The sequence below is a fragment of the Loxodonta africana genome, chromosome 4 (assembly GCF_030014295.1).
Source record: "Loxodonta africana isolate mLoxAfr1 chromosome 4, mLoxAfr1.hap2, whole genome shotgun sequence".
In the NCBI taxonomy this organism is placed as follows: domain Eukaryota; kingdom Metazoa; phylum Chordata; class Mammalia; order Proboscidea; family Elephantidae; genus Loxodonta; species Loxodonta africana.
This window is the reverse complement of record NC_087345.1, coordinates 13,395,969-13,408,013: the sequence shown is the minus strand read 5'-3', so window position 1 is coordinate 13,408,013 and position 12,045 is coordinate 13,395,969.

Here is a 12,045-nt window from a genome sequence, read left to right as displayed (position 1 = left end):
ACTAGGTGATTAGATCTACATTTAAAAAATGATCCCTTGACTTCCAGTCCAGCTGGTGCAGGGAATTCATACCTTGTTTGGTCTCCTCTGTTTCAAACACAGGACAACAGCAGGTAAAGTATAGAGGCAGAGAAGGAAAAACAAGCCAGGCTCAAGAAGCCAGATACACGTCTCTCCGTAAATAAGAAACAGCACGAAAAGCAAAGTGGAGAGCAAGGTTGAAGCTCGGGCCCACTAGCTCTAGACCTGGGAGCAGAGAGGGCAGCTGGAGTTTGGCCTTCCAGGGAGGAAGGAGACTAAGTGCTCCCTCTATACGAGACCAGAGCCCCAGTCAGGTGCAATGCTTGAAGCCAAAAGCCAGGGTGGGGCTTCTTCTTTCAAAATTAAGTGACAACTACCAAACTGTTTCTTTGGGAAATGGGGCCATAGAAGGCAGGAGGACATAGATGTCTCAGGATGGGTAACAGACCCAAGCCACCCACCAGCTCAGTGACTAGATCTGCATTGATTCATTTATTCATTCCGCAAATGTTTATTGACTGCCCACTAGGGGCTTGCTTAATGTGCTATGAAACACCAGGTATGGGCTTTGTTGGAGTGCCTGGGTGTTGCAAAATGTTGGCAGTTCGAATCCACCCAGTGGCACCATGGAAGAAAGGCCTGACAATCTACTTCCATAAAGCTATAGCCATTGAAAACCCTATGGAGCACAGTATCACTCTGAAGAACATGGGATTGCCATGAGTCAGAATCATCGGCTCAATGGCAGTGGTTTGGTTGGATACCAGAGGCTGAACATGCAACAGTGAAAAAAAGTCCCTGCCCTCACGGCACTTATACTCTAGTGGGGGAGGGCATGTTTCATTGTGTTGTACATAGGGTTGCTATGACTCGCAGCCAACTCAATGGCACCTAACAACAACAACGGTGGGGGAGACAGACAAATAAAATAAATAAATTACCCAAAAAACCAAACCCGTGACTGTTGAGTTGATTCCAACTCAGCGAACTTATAAGACAGAGTAGAACTGCCCCATAGGGTTTCCAAGGAGTGGCTGGTGGATTCCAACTGTTGACCTTTTGTTTAGCAGCCAAGCTTACCATACTATATTAAAAGGTGATTAGTGCTATGGAGAAACATAAGGGAAAACTGGGTGGGTAGGGGTGGGGAGAACCAGCTTCAATATTACCAGAGTCTTCAAAGATAAGACCTGATCCTGGACTAGGGGCCCAAGGGCTGGCTATGAAGGAAATCCCCAAACTGCTAGACAGGGAGTTGTAAGCACAAAGAAGGTGAAAGAAATAATAATAAACTTAAAACTTTCCCCTCAAAATAAATCTGCAAACCAAAATTGCGAAACATATGAGGAAATCTAATGACAGAAAGGATGTCACCAAAATCAACAATCAGAACATGAACTCATGCCTGATAAAATTAATTTGTAGGAATAGTTTAAAAGTGACTTTAAAATATTTATGTTCAAAGAGATAATTGAAAAAAGAAATAATTACAGGAATCACAGTGAAAATTACAAAGTATTCAGAATTGAACAGTAAAATGACTATATAATAAAACTTAGGGGTGCAGCAAAAGTAGTAACTAAAGGCAAATGTGTATCCTTAAATGCATTTGTTAAAAAGCAAGAAAGGTGGAAGATAAACAAGTGTTTAACTCAAGAAAAAAAAACAGAAGAAAGGAAATAAGAAAGCTTAGAACAGATCATAACGTAACATAAAAGTGACAAAGAGCATGAACAAAACTAAAGTTATTTCCTAAAAAATATAGCACACAAAACTCTAGATAAATGGATCAAATTTAAAAAATGTACAAATATAATTAAAATGAAAATTGGGACCAAATCAAAGATAAACTAGATTTCTAAAAATATTATTTGAAAACAGTATGAATAAAACTAAGATAAGATGAATACTTTCCCGGAAAAATAAATTACCAAAATTGACTCAAGAAGAAATAGAAACCTTAAATAAACCAATAGCCAACAGAGTGGAAATGAAGGTCCTTAAAGCTGAGAATTTTAGGGAATTGATAGTATGAAACAGTTACCTGCCTTGCAGAGTGATGGTGGTCAACGTATTTAGTCTCTTTGTTCTCTAACACCTTATCTTCATATCGGTGGCCAATAATAATAACCTGATGATGCAGCATTGTCAGACAATACTGACTTCAAATGGCTATTATTTGGATCAAATGGGCTAATGTGTATAAAACTGTAAACAGTGAAATCCTTTACAAATAAAAATTTTATTATTAAGAAACCAAAACCAAACCCATTGCCATCAAGACAGTTCCAACTGAGGACACCCCCATGTGTTAGAGTAGATCTGAGCTCCATTCGGTCCTCTTGGCTGTAATCTTTACGGAAGCAGACGGCCATGCCTTTCTTCTGTGGTGCCTCTGGGTGGGTAAAAACTGCCCACCTTTTGGTTAACAGAGGAGTACAAACTGCTTGCACCACCCGGGGATAAACTTTCAGTTCTTTCCCTTCAAAAGCTTACACTCTGATGGGGAAGCTAAAAACAGATAAAATAACTCTAACATATAAGCTGTATAATTTATGTTAAGTTCCAAATGAGGGGCATAAACAAAATGTCGAGAGATGCTCAGGAGGCAACGAGGTCTCTTTCAGGCACAATGATCACAGGGAGATGATGTGCGAGCTGGGTGACGAATAAAGTGTAAGAGGAAGCAGGGGGCTGAGTAAAAGAACTGGGGAAGCAAATCGCCAATAAAAATATGAACAAGATGATGGCAGGCCTTGAACACCAGTGAACAGCCATGACTGTAGGAAAGGGGAGGTCTCTTTGCTGGTGAGAAGTCCAGAGCAAGGTTTACAAGTTTGCTGTAAAAATATAGCTCTGGTAGTAACATGCAGCATGGACTGGAAAAGACTATAGAGGTGGGAAAGCTATTTGCCTAAATTAGGGTGATGGCCAGAGTTCCTGGGTGGTGTAAATGTTTAACACCCTCAGCTGCTAACCAAAAGGTTGGAGGCCAGCCACAGGTGCCTTGAAAGAAAGGCCTGGCAATCATCTTCTGAAAATCAGCCATTGAAAACCCCTTGCAGCACAGTTCTAATCTGACACACATAGGATTAGTCACCATGACTTGGAATTGACCGGACGGCAACTAGGTATTGGGGTTAGGGTGGCGGCCAAGTGAATAGAAAAGAAGGGAAAGGAACAAGACACTGATAAGATAGAACAGATTAACAGAACCCAGAGTCTGACTGGATGTGGAGACAGAGGAAAAGAAAGGACCCAAATAACATTCTAGAGCTGTTGTTAGGTGGTGGTGTGTTGGTTTCAACTCATAGCAGCCCTATGTATATTAAAAAAACCCGTCGCCATCAAATTAATTCTGAATCATGGCAACCCTATAGGACAGAGTAGAATCGGCCCATAGGGTTTCCAAGGCTGTAATCTTTATGACAGCAGACTGCCACATTTTTCTCCCATGAAGTGGCTGGTGGGTTCAAACAGCTGATCTTTCGGTCAGCAGGCAGCACTTAACTACTGTGCCACCAGGGCCCTTTGACCCTATGTATAACAGAACAAAAAGTTGCTTGGTCCTGTGCCATCCTCCTAATAGTAGGTATGGTTGAGCCCATTCTTGCAGCCACTCTGTTAATCCATCTCGTTGAAGGTCTTCCTCTTTTTCGCTGACCCTCTTCTTTACCAAGCATGATGTCCTTCTCCAGGGATTGGTCCCACTTGATAACATGTCCAAAATAAGCAAGATGAAGGCTTGCCATTCTTGCTTATAAGGAGCATTCTAGAGCCAGTGGTGCCATTATCCAAAATAGGAAAGCCAAGTAGAGGGGCAGGTTGGGGGAAAGATAATGAAGTCATGATTTGCTGTGAGGTTCAAAGAGGAAATGTGTGTGAAGTGCTTTAACATCTATAAATTGCTATAGAATTAAGTTATTATTTTTTGAAGTTTGGATAATAACATGATAATCTTGTTAATGATAACCTAAGCGACAACACACGCTTTAGTGATTGATAGCTATCAGGAAAATTCCTTTAACCTGTCCAAAGTAGCAAGTGTACAATCCAGAAATAGAAGGCAAGTTCCTCACCCTGCTGTGCCTTGGCTCAATCCCTCTTAACCACTATACAAGAAACTCTTCTTGCACGCACTCCTTCTCTGTCTCTCTCTGTAGTGTTAAGAGGATGGGCTATGAACTTAAATCCTAGCTTTCTCCCCTTAGTAGCTGGGTGAATGTAGGCAAGCTGTTTAGACTTTCTGTGCCTCAATTTCCTCATTTATAAAATAGGTGTCATAATAGTACCTTCCTTAAAGAGTTGTGGAGAGCATTGAGTGAGTTGACATAACGCACGGCGCCTAGTAAGTCCTCAGTTAACTAGTTGCCTAACTGCTCATCTTGCTTTTACCCTTGCTGCCCTACAGTCTGCTCCCAGCACAACAGCCAGAGAGATCCTTTTAAACCTTGAGTCCTCTAAACCTCCAATACTCCCCAGTCAGTAAAAATGAAAGCCTCAGCCTTACCATGGCCTACAAAACCCCAACAGGGTCTCGCCCGCACCCTGTTGACCCTCGGTCATCCTCTCCTACTACACCCCACCCTCCCTGCTCCACACACCGGCCTTCTCACTATTCCGTGAATACATCGGACCCTTGCCCTGGCTGTACCCACGACCTGGAAGGCACATGCCCCAGAGATCCTATGGTAACTCCCTGACCTCCTTCAAACCTTTGCCCGAATGTTACTAAATTGTAACCATCCTCCAGCTGCCAAGCCTTTTCCATCCCTTGTTGTTGGTGTTAGGTGCCATCAAATCGGCTCTGACTCCTAGCCGCCCCATGTGCAGCAGAACAAAACACTGCCTGGTCCTGCTCCAGTCTCACAATTGTTGCCATGTTTGAGCCCATTGTTGCAGCCAGTGGGTCAGTCTGTCTCATTGAGGGTCTTTGTCTTAGTCATCCAGTGCTGCTGTAACAAATACCACAAATGGAGGGCTTCAACAGACAAAAGTTAATTCTCTCATGGTCTAGTAGGCTAGAAGTTCAAATTCAGTGTGCCAGCTCCACGGATGTCTTTCTTTCTCTGTTGGCTCTGGAGCAAGGTCCTTGTCATCAATTTCCCCCCGGTCTAGGAGCTTCTCAGTGCAGGGAGAAAGGATGGGTTATTCTCCTGGCTGTTTCTTGGTGGTATGAGGTCCCCCAAAAATATATACATCAATTTGGCTAGGCCATGATTCCCAGTGTAGTGTGATTGTCCACAATTTTGTTATCTGATGTGACTTTCCTATGTGTTGTCAATTCTACCTCTATGATATTAATGAGATGGGATTAGTGGCAGTTATGTTAATGAGGTTGAACTCAATCTACAAGATTAGATTGTATCTTAAGCCAATCTCTTTTGAGATATAGAAGAGAGAAGTGAGCAGAGAGACAGGGGACCTCATACCATCAAGAAAGTAGTGCCAGGAGAAGAGTATATCCTTTGGACCCTGGTATCCCTGGCTGAGGAGCTCCTAGTCCAGGGGAAGATAGATGGCGAGAACCTTCTCCAGAGCTGACAGAGAGAGAAAGACTTCCCTTGGAGCTGATGCCCTGAATTTGGACTTCTAGCCTACCAGGCTGTGAGAGAATAAACTGTTTGTTAAAGCCATCCACTTGTGCTATTTCTGTAATAGCAGTGCTAGATAACCAGGACAGTCTCTTTTTCACTGACTCTCTACTTTACCAAGCTTGATGTCCTTCTCTAGAGACTGGTCCCTCCTGATAACATGTCCAAAGTAAGCAACACAAAGTCTCATTATCCTGATTCTAAGGAGCGTTCTGGCTGTACTTCTTCCAAGGCAGATTTGTTCATTCTCCTGGCAGTCCATGGTATATTCAATATTCTTTGCAAACACTATAATTCCAAGGTATCAATTCTTCTTCAGTCTTCCTTATTCATTGCCCAGCTTTTGAATGCATATGAGGTGACTGAAAATACCGTGGCTTGGGTCAGGTGCACTTTGGTTCTCAAGGTGACGTCTTTGCTTTTTAACACTTTAAAGAGGTCTTTTGCAGCAGATTTGCCCAATGCAGTATGTCATTTGACTTCTTGATTGCTGCTTCCATGGGCATTGATTGTGGATCCAAGTAAAACGAAATTCTTCACTACTTTGATCTTTTCTCTGTTTATCATGATGCTGCTTATCGATCCAATTGTGAGGATTTTTATTTTGTGTTGAGGTATAATCCATACTGAAGGCTGTAGTCTTTGATCTTCATCAATAAGTGCTTCAAGTCTTCTTCATGTTCAGCAAGCAAGGTTGTGTCATCTGGATATTGCAGGTTTTAATGAGTCTTCTTCCAATCCTGATGCCTTTTCTTCTTCATATAGTCCAGCTTCTCAGATTATTTGCTCAGCGTATAGACTAAATAAGTACGGTGAAAGGATACAACCCTGACACACACCTTTCCTGATTTTAAACCATGTAGTATCGCCTTGTTCTGTTTGAATGACTGCCTCTTCATCTACGTACAGGTTCCTCATGAGCACAATTTAGTGTTCTGGAATTCCCATTCCTCTCAATGTTATCTATAATTTGTTATGATCCTCTCAAATGCCTTTGCATAGTCAGTAAAACACAGGTAAACATCTTTCTGGTATTCTCTGCTTTCAGCCAAGATCCATCTGACATCATCCATCCACTTACCAGCTCTAATTTCTTCGTAGCATGGATCACTTTCTTATATTCTAGTAATTCACTTAGTGTGTTTATTGTATATTGTCTCTCTCCTTACTCAAAAGGAAATTCCACAGGGCAGGGCTTCTTTTTTTGTTTTACGCACTGATGTATCTTAAATACCTAGAACAGAGGCTGTACAAAGTAGGTACTCAATAAATATTTGTTGGATGAATATATGTTAACTAAAAAAAAAAAAAAAATTTTTTTTTTTTTTTTATTAATTTTCAGAAGGGCAGAGGTGGTTCAGAGGTAGAATTCTTGCCTTCTATGCAGGAGACCTAGGCTTGATTCCTGGCCGATGTACCTCATGCGTAGCCACCATCCTCTGTCAGTGGAGGCTTGCATGTTGTTATGATGCTAAATAGGTTCAGTGGAGCTTCTAGACTAAGAAGGACTAAGAAGAAAGCCTCCAATGTACTTAGAAAATCAGCCAGTGGAAACCCTATGGGTCACAACATTCTTGTGCGACCCATCATGGGGATGGTGCAGGACCAGGCAGCATTTGGTCCAGTTGTGCACGGGGTCGCCATAAGTTGGGGCTAACTTGATGGCAGCTAACAACAATGCTAATATCCAAGGTAGTCTCCAAGGTTTGTTAATCAGTCTTTTGAAACTCAGAAAGCATTCCCCACCGACATCATTTCACTGCTTCACCAGTGGAAGTAGGCTCTCTTCAAGCAAGTTGGGCATAGACGGAGGTGCTCACACTTCATTAGTTTCTATAGCCCCGCTCTTGTCACCACCTGAAATGCCCTTTCCATTTATTTTTGTAAATCTATGTGTCTTATTTTGAAGGTTAGATTTTCTCAGATACTGATAGCTTAGCCTTCTAGCTCTAAGAGAAGCCATTTTTCTAAATCAGTTAGGATGTTTTCTAAATCCCAAAGTATTCTATCTGAGGACACAAAGAACAGGTGCTCACCCACTAGGATCTGATTCAGATCTCCCCAGATGTTTGAAGATGGGGAAAAATCTTCATGAGTAATAAATTATGCTTAGTAAAGTAGAGGGTCATCGAGAAAGAGGAAGGCCCTCAATGAGATGGACTGACACAGTGGGTGCAACAAGGGCTCAAGAATAGCAACGACTGTGAAGATGGCGCAGGACCAGGCATTGTTGTATGTAGGGTTGGTATGGGTCGGAACCAACCTGACGGCACCTAACAACAATAACCTGTGAGACGACACAAAACTTAAAAGCTTAGTAGACCTTACATACATTCTTACTGCTGCATCAATATTGACTGATGATTTGTTTGTTTTATTGATGACTAATTTAATCAATGATCGTGAATAATAAAAATACTTAACTTACCAAGTGGATAAGCTGATCTTTCTGTTTCGCTAATCAATGCTTTTAGCAGCTTTCTGATGTGCTAAGAGCTTTTCAGTGAAATAAGTGGACCATTAGATAAGAACAGAAATGCTAAGAAAGTATGATCGATTCAATCTCTTGTTGTGTAACTCGTTGGAGAATGCTATGAAGATCCAACAGGATATTAGACCAAAAAGTCTATGGGCAGTAACTTAGTGATTTAGCCTCATTATGTCACATCTGTCATATATAATACACTAACACTCCATTATCTCTGCCCCCTGTGGTTAGGGTTCTAGGATCTCTCCTCCTCCACACAGTACACGCTATAGGGGACACGTTCTCAATGCAGCATAATTGAGCACATAGATCAGAATTGTTTGTAATGGAATTTTACTGTTTGAATAGCTACAAATGCCTAAAGCCATAATTCTGCAATAATTACCGTATCACTGAGAACTTTCTGCACCATCAGTGAGAAAACAGAATTCAAAATGACCAAACAAAATCATCTTGAAAACCTAGTTTCTTCTGTGCCAATTTACTCTTTTCTAGACCTGCCTGCTGATAAAAGGTGGCACATATATTCTGGCATAGCAATAATACACTCGGCCTCCTCAAGTTACTTGGTGTTCTGTGAGAAATAAAAATCCCACGTCCCACGTATCTAAACCCTTTTATCATAGCTCAGAATCCACTCTGTTAAAAATTAAGCATAACTTAGAAAAACAGTCCCAGTACACCGAATATGTAACAGACTCACCAGCTTGTTCACAGGCTTACCGTTCTCTTTACAATGAAGGCACACGCCTCCAGGGGCAACCCACTGCCACAGTGGACTCATTTGGTGGGAGGATAAGTTACTAAGGTCTCCAAAAATCCTTTTTAAAGTCTATTTTTTTTTAATCGGGTTGTGAATGGATTTTGGAAACCCTTAACCCCAGCATTTCTGTGACACGTTATTTTAATGTGAGCTAGTTACTTGTTGTTCAGTCTTTTTCTTTTATTCTGCGTTCACCACCACCGAACCATCATCTACTGTATCACTGCAGCCTGAAACTAAAGAGCACCAGCATCTGATCCCACAGTGTCGTACATCCCAGCCTCAAACTCACCGCGTTCTCTTTCGCTCCCAGCTTTTGTGCATGCTGTTCTCTCTGCCTGGAAAACTCTCTCTCTAACCTCCCTTCACTGGACTAACTTCTGCTTATCCTTCAAGGTTCAGTTTGGACATCACTTCTTCCAGGGAGCATTCCCTGACTCCTTAGTCAGGATTACTTGTCTGTCTTTATTAAGGCCTCTCACACCAGCCTGTGCTTCCAAAATTTATAACAGTTACACATTACTCTGTAATTACCCACTGATACCCCCACGTGTCTGTCAGTTTGTCTGTATCACCACTACACTGTGACTCGGAAGGCAGAGACCCCATCCATCTTTCTCACCACCGTATCTCCCATGTCTAGCAAACTGTCTACTCATCATAGGTGCTTAATAAATATTCAAAGAATGAATACTTGATTAATTCGACAGTAAGTAAACTGTACATTTTTATAACTGCCTCATAATAGGATCCTCAAGTTCTAAGTAAAATACTTAACAGAATAACATCCAATGAAGTATTTTTAACCTAAGATAATTACAAAGTCAATCAGAATATACCCACTCTTAATTTAAACCAAGTTTGTTCTATTCGTTTAATGGAGTTGGCTAAATAGAAGCTCAAATAAGTGTTTGTTAATAATGCTAATTAACAAATGGTTGAATTAAAATACATGAGCTATGCAAAACCTAGTTAAAATCTGAAGTTACAATGTGCATGCAGTAAGTAGGTAGTTTCTCAGAGAGACAGTTTTTGCTGCCACAGTTATTTGTGGGGTTTCTCTGAGTAAATGTCAAATTCCTGATGCAGAACCTTTTGGTGATGGGGGAGGGAAAGAGGAGAGTACTGTATCTCTGGAAGTTTTCTTTTTCTCCAGTCTTAGCAATGTACAACTAAGAAATTTTATATCCAGTACCAAAAAGAGAGATCCCATTACCCCATAAGAACCCATTGATGGATCCCTTAGATGAAGAAAGCCAACAGAAGAGAGGTCCTTTAGATTTCATCCTTATTTTATTTCATAGAGTTTATTTTCTCACCAATGGCTTTTATTTCAGTGATCCTGGAATTGACATTCATCTCAAAAGTTACTCTCTTAGCTAAAACTTCCCTGAACTCTGTGACAAGGTCAAATCCTAAATACGCCTCCCAGAACATTTTTTTTTAATTTTTATTGTGCTTTAAGTGAAAGCTTACAAATCAAGTCAGCCTCTCATACCAAAATTTATATACATCTTGCTATATACTCCTAGTTGCCCTCCCCCTAATGAGACATCACCCTCCTTCTCTCTACTCTCTATTTTCATGTCCGTTTGGCCAGCTTCTGACACCCTCTGCCTTCTCATCTCCCCTCCAGACAGGAGCCGCCCACATAGTCTCATGTGTCTTCTTGATCCAAGAGGCTAACTCCTCACCAGTATCATTTTCTATCCTGTAGTCCAGTCCAATCCCTGTCTGAAGAGTTGGCTTTGGGAATGGTTCCTGTCTTGGGCTAACAGAAGGTCTGGGGACCATGACCTCCAGGGTCCTTCTAGTCTCAGTCAGACCACTAAGTCTGGTCTTTTTATGAGAATTTACGGTCTGCACCCCACTGCTCTCCTGCTCCCTCAGGGATTCTCTGTTGTGTTCCCTGTCAAGGCAGTCATCAGTTCTTCTGGTCCCAGGCTGATATAGTCGCTGGTTTATGTGTCTCTTTCTGTCTCTTGGGCTCATAATTACCTTGTGTCTTTAGTGCTCTTCAGTCTCCTTTGCTCCAGGTGGGTTCAGACCAATTGATGCATCTTAGATGGCCGCTTGCTAGCATTTAAGACCCCAGACGCCACTCTCCAAAGTGGGATGTGGCATGTTTTCTTAATAGCTTTTACTATGCCAATTGACCTAGATGTCCCCTGAAACCATGGTTCCCAAACCCCTGCCCCTGCTACGCTGGCCTTCAAAGCATTCAGTTTCTTCAGGAAACTTCTTTGCTTTTGGATTAGTTCAGTGGTGCTGACCTCTCCTGTATTGTGCGTTGTCTTTTCCTTCATCTAAAATAGTTCTTGTCTACTATCTAATTAGTGAATACCCCTCTCTTTCCCTCCCCACTCTCATAACCATCAAAGAATATTTTCTTCTCTGTTTAAACTATTTCTCCAGTTCTTATAATAGTGGTCTCATACAATTTTTGTCCTTTTGCAACTGACTAATTTCACTCAGCATAATGTCTTCCAGATTCCTCCATGTTATGAAATGTTTCACAGATTCATCATTGTTCTTAATCGATGCATAGTATTCCATTGTGTGAATGTACCATAATTTATTTATCCATTCATCCATTGATGGGCACCTTGGTTGCTTCCGTCTTTTTGCTACTGTAAACAGTGCTGCAGTGAACATGGGTGTGCATATATCTGTTCGTGTAAAGGCTCTTATTTCTCTAGGATATATTTCAAGGAGTGGGTTTGCTGGATAGTATGGTAGTTCTATTTCTAGCTTTTAAAGGAAGCGCCAAATTGATTTCCAAAGTGGTTGTACCATTTTACATTCCCACCAGCAGTGTATAAGTGTTCCAGTCTCTCCACAACCTCTCCCACATTTATTATTTTGTGTTTTTTGGATTAATGCCAGCCTTGTTGGAGGGAGATGGAATCTCATTGTAGTTTTGATTTGCCTTTCTCTAATGGCTAATGATCGTATTTCCTCATGCATCTGTTCTGCTATTTAGACATTGTTACTAATGTTTTGTATACTGTTTATGCCATGTATTAGGGCTCCTAGCCTTGTCCCTATTTTTTCTTCCATGGTCTTTATCATTTTAGATTTTATATTTAGGTTTTTGATCCATTTTGAGTTCTTTTTTGTGCATGGTGTGAGGTATGGGTCTTGTTTCATTTTTTTGCAGATGGATATCCAGTTATGCC